An 8000-nucleotide genomic window follows, 5' to 3' on the forward strand; every position below is an offset into this window, starting at 1 on the left:
TAAACTCATCAACTCTATATTTTGGTGCAATGAAATCCAAAAACCAGTTAGTGACTTGCTATCAAAGGTCACTAGGGTTCCGACAAACATCCGTCAATATTTTCGACGATAAAAACGACCGACGATCAGCGAACTGGTGCCGGTCTCCATGGAAACTGAGAAAGAAGGCGATCTTAGCTTGGTCGCCTTCTCACTATGAAGGCGACCCAGTGGTCACTTTCTCTGGTGTTCTCCGAAGAATGGCGACCAAGGTTGCCTTCTTTCTAGGTTTCTATGGCGACTAGTGCAGGTTCGTCGGTCGCCGATCGTTTTTGTCGTCAGAATTGAAATACCATTGAAGGTTATCGGAACTCTGATGACATGTGATAACAAGTCACTAATTGATGTTTAGATTTTATTGCACCAAAATACAATGTTGATAGGTTTAATTGTTACTTTAAAAAATTTAAGAGCCTACTTGACTTCTTAAGTTATTTGAGAGCCTATTTGACCCTTTTTCCATATATATTTTACATTAATGAAATTTTATTCCCATTTTCAAAACTCAAAATTAAAGTATACACATTTTCTATTATAATAATAGTAGTAGTAGTAATTAAAATAGACACACTTCACTTTCTAGTAGTAGTACGTAGTAATTAAAGTAGACACACTTCACTTTCTAGTAGTAGTAGTAAATTAATAGATATAAGAAATATAAGAAATTTTACATATGTATTGTTTTAAAATTTTAATATTCTTGTTGTAGTATGAAATTTTTGCCCTATGATTTATTAATTTACAAGTAATTTATTAAACTTATTAAACTCTTAATTATTCGTTATTAGCAATGATATATTAGAATTTCTTTTTAAAAAAATCACATAAAAACTTAAATAATGAACCGAACATCTTAATTAATTTTCAAGAAAATTTAATTCTTATGTTTCTAGAACACCAAACATGTTAATTAATTTTCCTACAATATTATTTTTATCAAATACATATTTCCCTAAAAAAATAATTAATGAAAAATAACAACCTGCCAGCTCAGCAAAATCGCCTATTAAAATTGATCGACCAAGAACTGTGAATTTCCGTTGTGGTCATGAGACATGACCCAATGAATTATAAGTTCTCCAAAAATATTTTTGATTTATTAATAAGTAACTAATAAAAACCAATTGATAATCGCCCGAGCGATTATGTACGTTTCCCTCAACATGTAAGTTAGAGATTTGGATCCACAACTCGGTGGGATTTTCGCGGCCAGAAAAAATTATAATTAGTTTAATAATGATTGAGTGACATTGTTTTTTCAGTTCGAATCGAAGAATTCCTTAGATATAATGCACAATGGATCTTGTTCTATTCTTGATCATATATTTTTTTATGAAAAATACGAATCGGAGTTTGAATAAGGCGCTCTTGACCCTAGCTACCCTTGACCCGCAACCGATAGATGAGGATTTATTCAATCAGATAGTTTGGGCTCCTAGAATATGGCGCCCTTGGGGCTTTCTTTGTATCGAAAGGCCCAATGAATTGAGATTTTCCTATTGATCTAGGTCATTTAGGGGCAAGCGGATCTTTTATGATAAAGATGATGAGCTTCAAGAGAATGATTCAGAGTTCTTGCAGATTGGAAACATGCAATACAAGACATGAGATAGATCTTCCAAAGAACAAGGTTTTTTTTTTTTTTTTCGAATAAGCCAATTCATTTGGGACCCTGCAGATCCACTCTTTTTCCTATTTAAAGATCAGTCCCCTTAGCTCTGTGTTTTCACGTCGAGAATTATTTTCAGATGAAGAGATGTCAAAGGGGCTTCTTGGAAACGATTTATTAGCATTCTTAGTTTGAACTGGTGAGTTATGAAAAATCTAGACTGATTTATCTTCTTGTGGTCCTTTGTCGACTAGAGTCACAAAGTCATGTTCACCTAGTGCAGTACACCCTTGAGTTGTAGCTGGGGATTTTCCTCGTCACTAAAAAAAAAAAAAAAAAAAAAAAAAAAAAAAAAAAGAAGAGAGATTTAGATCGAGTCTCAAAAGTCAAGTAGATGGAGCATGATTTTTGTTCTATAAATTATGGATTCAATTCTTGTCAATATTCTATTAGTTGAGTTCGTCTCACAGGTTTTTTCTAATACAATTTACCCCTTTTGTGGTTTGCGAATTTATGAGTTATTACATAGAACAAAATTTACCCAGTGTACATCTTTAATTAATGACTACGAGTTTGTGATTTGTGAATGCAAATTATATGTCTGCATGGGCAGCTCCGGATCATAGATGTGAAGTTTGGAAAGTATAACCAGGGATCATATCGAGTCTGTGGTTCATGTTCAATTGATTTACATCATCTCATATGTTCTGTGGGGTTCAACCTTTTCAAAAGTGAATGCAAATTATATTTATTTCTTCTCTCTGTTTTGCGCGTGTGTGTGTTAAAATGTGAAATATGAATTTGACTCTTATATCTTTTATTTCCTCTCTTTTTTTTTTTTTTGAAAACATTTCCCTCTCATTTCTTTTTCTCAACATTACAACTTTATAATATGCTAAGTTTATTCATTTTTTTTAAAAAAGAAATTATCAAATTATTTACTATTTGTTAATTTAACAAATCTTTTATTTAGTCATGCCACATAAGTCATTGATTTATTACCTACAAAAAAAAAAATTAACCTAAATTTTTTTTAAAAATATTATTTATCCAAGTACTCTTTGACACCTAAAAATCTAGGGGTACTTAGTAAAATGGAAATTTTGCTATTTTTCTAAAGAAAAAAAATGCTCTTTATCAGTCTTTTTCATTTTAAAAAATTCTACGATTTTTTCAACTCAATAAAGAAATTTAGAAATTTGATTTTTTTTTTTTTTTTTGAAAATCTGTGTTGGCATCAACTATTATTTTTTTGTTGAAATTATTGTCATAAAAAAAGAACACAAACATATATAGGGTGAGTTCCGACAAGAACAACCTCATCTGTAAAAAGTGAGAACCCATTTGAACCACTCAATTTATCAATTGTTGAATGTTAAAAAAAAAAAAAAAGCAATTTTATAAGAATGGTAAAATTTCAAATTTGTAATATTTATAAACCTAACACTACCTCGCCTTTTCCCTTATTTTTTAGCAATTCACAACCGTTGATGGATGAATTAAATCGGTTCTCTCTTCTTCTTTTTTTTTTTTTTTCTTCTTTTTTTTTTCTTTTCTTTTTTAGTTAAGAGCAAGTTCTTACCTGAACCCTCCCATGTAAATGTGTGTGTGATCCTGTGAAAATATATGGTGCATATATAGTGTGAGGAATGAAAATAAATCTCGTTTGTTTATTGCCAAAAACATATGGATCACATCTATTCTCAATTTTTTTATAAAAAGATGCATGGTTACATTTGTGTAAATATATAAAAATTTGAATGAATAAAAGATGTGAAATTTTTTTAGTACTACTAACCCTGTTATAATGCAACATATTAAAGCACAAAGAGTCAACACCGACTCCACTGAGACTCAAACCTATAATCTCTTATATGGAAGTGCAACTTGATGTCATTTAGACCACGATGTGAACTTATTCTAAACTGTGTATTTAGCCTTTTTTATATATCCAAACATATGTAAACCAAATTAATGTGTTTGACTAGGCGCATTTAATTAGCTAGTCTAAAACAATGCACAACAAGGCATGCACAACTTTTCCAAACAATTTGTGTTCAAGTATCCATGCATATTTAGTATTTTTCTCTTGAATGATGAAGTTTTTCTTCTTTTTTTTTTTTCAAAATGATGCAAGTTTTTTTTTTTTTTTTTTTTTTTTCCAAAACGATTTGTAGAAAGACTTTTTATATTTACAAAAATTTTATTGCATTTTTCATCTAAGTCCTTTTTTTTGGTGAGTCGGTGACAAAGAAAACTCGTAGTCACTACCCGATAGTGTACACTAGGTAAACTCCAAAACATTTGCATAATAGCGTGCAAATTACACAAAAGAAGTAAACCGTACTAAGAAGACCTTATGCAATGGGTTCGACCGTAAGGGTGTTGGCAAGAATCGTGTCATTTAAGCTTATTTGATTGGAGAAAGACTTTGAACGTGTTACATACTAATTTTTTTTTTATTATTATTATAGGAAAAATAATTAGTCTCTAAGTCATAAAGTGTAAGCTTAATTGCTAGTTATCATGTGTTGCAAATTTGATCCTTAATTAGTTACAATAGTAGCCATTTTCGTCATTTGAGACATATCAAGGACTACAAATGCAACTATTACAACTTTGATAAATTGTTTGTGATCTTATCACTAAACTTACACTTACATTTTAACTTAAAGGATCAAAAGTGTTTTTTTTTTTTATTAAATTATTTCATCACTACAAGATTGTTTTTTTAATTCGTGTTAAGATAGTCAAAATTTATAAATAATATATACATATATATATATATATATATATATATATATATATATATATATATAATGTTATATTATATTATCTATCTCATAAGGTAATAAATATCAATTTTCTTTTAAATGTAGAATGCTGTACACCTGTACTTGTGTGAATATAATGTGCTTGATTCAATTCTTGGCGGTCAATCTAAATTGGCCAATAAGTTGGACTAATAGTACCATTAAGATATTTAAACATTGGGAGAAGATATTTAAACATTAAAGGGCAAAAGGAATAAAATGTAATACCTAGCTTAGGTACTTAATCCCCTTTTATTAGGTGAGATAGGGACCTAGAGAGTGGTAAGAGAACCCAAATAATACTAATTAAGACAATTTAAATCTAATAATATTTCTCGGTTGAGATAATAGCAACTTTGAACTTAATTTGGACACCATACATAAAAATGGATAAACTAATTTAAGTTGCTTAGTCTTTATTTAGCCTATACATTTAGGGTTAATTTGGAAAGTGGAAAATGACTATCTAAGGGATTTTTAAATTTTTTTAATGGTTAACTATCAAAGAAAAATAAAGTGAATTGAATAGAAAATATTAATTCTAGTTAAAAGAAAGAATGATTATTATGGCGGAAAAATGTCTTCCAACACTTTTACTCAAAAGACAACTTTCGGAATCTTACATAGTTCATTGGGTTGGACAAAACAATAAAAATCTAATAATAATAAGAGTTAATTTCATTTATGGTCTTAGACTTATTATATGCGGTAGTCCTTTATTTTTTTCAGAACATCCCTTTTGGTCCTAATATTATTGTGGCATGATCATTTTGGTCTTTGGACAACAAAATCGTTTAAATCTCATTAAATACAAGGATATTTCAGTCTTCAATTAGAATTTGTTCAATAAATAAAAATATAAATATAAATATAGCGAGTCAACCTACTTTGTATTTTTTTTTTTAAAGATCAAAATGTTTATGTATTTAATGACATTTCAATAATTTTGTTGACAATGAACCAAAAAGGGTCATGCCATAATCAGCTAACAGCTATTTACCAAACACCTACAAATTAAAGTACATATGTTGTAAAAAAGTAAATAATCATCAGTTAACAGCTATTTACCAAATACCTCCAAATTAAAGTATATATGTTGTAAAAAAGTAAACTACTAGGCTTTAGTCTATACTATGGTGTATTTTGTCAGCGGCCGCTATAAATGGCCACTGAAATTACCATAACACCCCCCACTTACCCAAACGCGCTTAAATCTTCATATCTTCAGTAATTAGTCACTGTTGTTGGATTGCAAAGATTGGACGGTGCTGATATAGCTACACCGCCGCACCTAAGGGGCTGACCGCATTTGACCGCTTATATATATATATATATATATATATATATATATATATATATATATATATATATATATATATATATATATATATAAAATTAAGTTCCAGTGCGAGTAAGTGTCTCCCGTGCGATTGTGCGGGTGATTAATGTGCGTGAGTTTTGTACTTAAGGTGCGTGAGTCTTGTGCGTGAGGTTTGTGCTTAATGTGCGCAACTGTGTACTGAGTTTTGTGCTTAATGTGCGTGAGTTTTGTACTTAAGGTGCGTGAGTCTTGTACTTAAGGTGCGTGAGTTTTGTACTTAAGGTGCGTGAATTTTGTGCTTAATGTGCGTGAGTGTGTACTTAATGTGAGTCGTTGTTGAAACTTTAAGGTGCATGAGTTTTGTGCTTAATGTGCATGAGTTTTGTGCTTAATGTGCGTGAGTTTTGTGCTTAAGGTGCGTGAGTCTTGTACTTAAAGTCGTGAGTTTTGTGCTTAACGTGCGTGGGTTTGTGCTTAATGTGAGTAATTGTTGAAACTTAAAATGTGTCTGAGTTCTGTGCTTAAGGTGCGTGAGGTTTGTGCTTAACATACGTGAGGCTTGTGCTTAACGTGCATGGGGTTGTTTTCTTAAGGTGTTTTGTTTGTGTGCTTAATGTGCGTGTGTTTTGTACTTTAAGTGCGTCAGATTAATGCTTAACGTGCGCTTACCCGCACAACCGCACGGGAAACCTCACCCGTACCTGATTCCTTCCACACACACACACACATATATCTATATATATATATATATATATATATATATATATATATAATAGTTGAGGATTGAATATAACAGACTTTGAGAAATCACATATGCATTCAACCCTCTAGTGGTGGATTTTCAGTAAGTGGTCGATTGATATCTCATTCATTTTTAAGTGGAATTGAATTTTGACGGATCTTTGTTTATCTCTACTCAGCACAAGTGATTGATCATCTGGTCTCAAGTTAAGATTGGAGGCAATAAGGTAGGAGTTTAATTTAAACTTTACTCCAAACATCATTGGAGTTATGTTGAGCTCTATAGGTTAGAGTAGGTGTGAATTGGGTTGTATGTGCACACAGTCAGATGGAGAATTGACTAAAAGGCTCGACGGCTTAATGTAGGAAGCCTATGTATAAAATAAAATAAAGACCACCTGTACTGTATGCGTCCTAGAAGGGATGACTAGCTGCAACATAAAAGTCACTCTCATTAGTTCATTTCAAACCTTATCTTCCTACTCCAAACAAACACCTACCCCTTTGAAAAAAACCATTATAAGTCATAACTGCAGTGTATGGCAGCCGATGTTTACGTAGTCCTATACGTACAGTAAATTTTTTATTCAAAAAATTGAACCAACCCTGAATATATGTCATCGAAGTTTTATACGACGGGATCTTAGGAATTAATAAATTAGAGTGCTGTTCACCGTTGAAAATCTTTGATTTTCGTTCACCATAAAGTTATTAAAAATCACTATAATCATGTCAGAAACTTGTGCACGGATGTTATCCGGATTGGACTCCCATATATGGGAAGTTGTGAGCTTGAGCGTTAGTGGAGGTGTTATTTGCTCTTTGTGCTTCAGTAGGTTGAGAAAGTAATTATAAACATATACTACATTGTAATAGAGTCATCCGTAGCATTCAAAAAAAAAATGTTAGAAATTCTTGTTTTGACTACTTTTTCTGACCATTTGAGGTATCTACAAAAACCTCCATCTATATTTTCAATCACCACTTGAAGTGGTCGGGAACCGCGTCCACTAATATAAAGTGGTTGAAAAATTAGTCGTGGGTGAAAAAGTGACGTTGCGTATTTTCCAACTACCAGTGGTAAAAAACAGCCACTCAGAAAGATTACAGCGTGGGTATTTCCAACAACTAGTAGCCACCGATGGTTGGAGCCGGCAACTTATAAAGATTACAAAGTAGAGATTTTCGACCACCAATGGTTAGAAATTATTATTTAAAAATAAATAAATTTATAGGTGGCCATTTCCGACCATCGGTGATCATAAAATAATTAAGTAAAAAAAAAAATCATTTCATTGCTTTGTAAACTTAATACAAATTATACACCTTGCAATAAGGTGCGCACACACTACCGTTAGTGAGACTCAATCACTGGTCATTCTTCTAAACTTTCACCTCTATAACCAGTTGAACTACACATGCAAGCAAGTAGTAAATTCATAACAATACAACATCACCAAAAGGATTATATATAGAT

This window comes from Ipomoea nil, unplaced genomic scaffold (assembly GCF_001879475.1).
Source record: "Ipomoea nil cultivar Tokyo-kokei standard unplaced genomic scaffold, Asagao_1.1 scaffold3069, whole genome shotgun sequence".
Classification (NCBI taxonomy): domain Eukaryota; kingdom Viridiplantae; phylum Streptophyta; class Magnoliopsida; order Solanales; family Convolvulaceae; genus Ipomoea; species Ipomoea nil.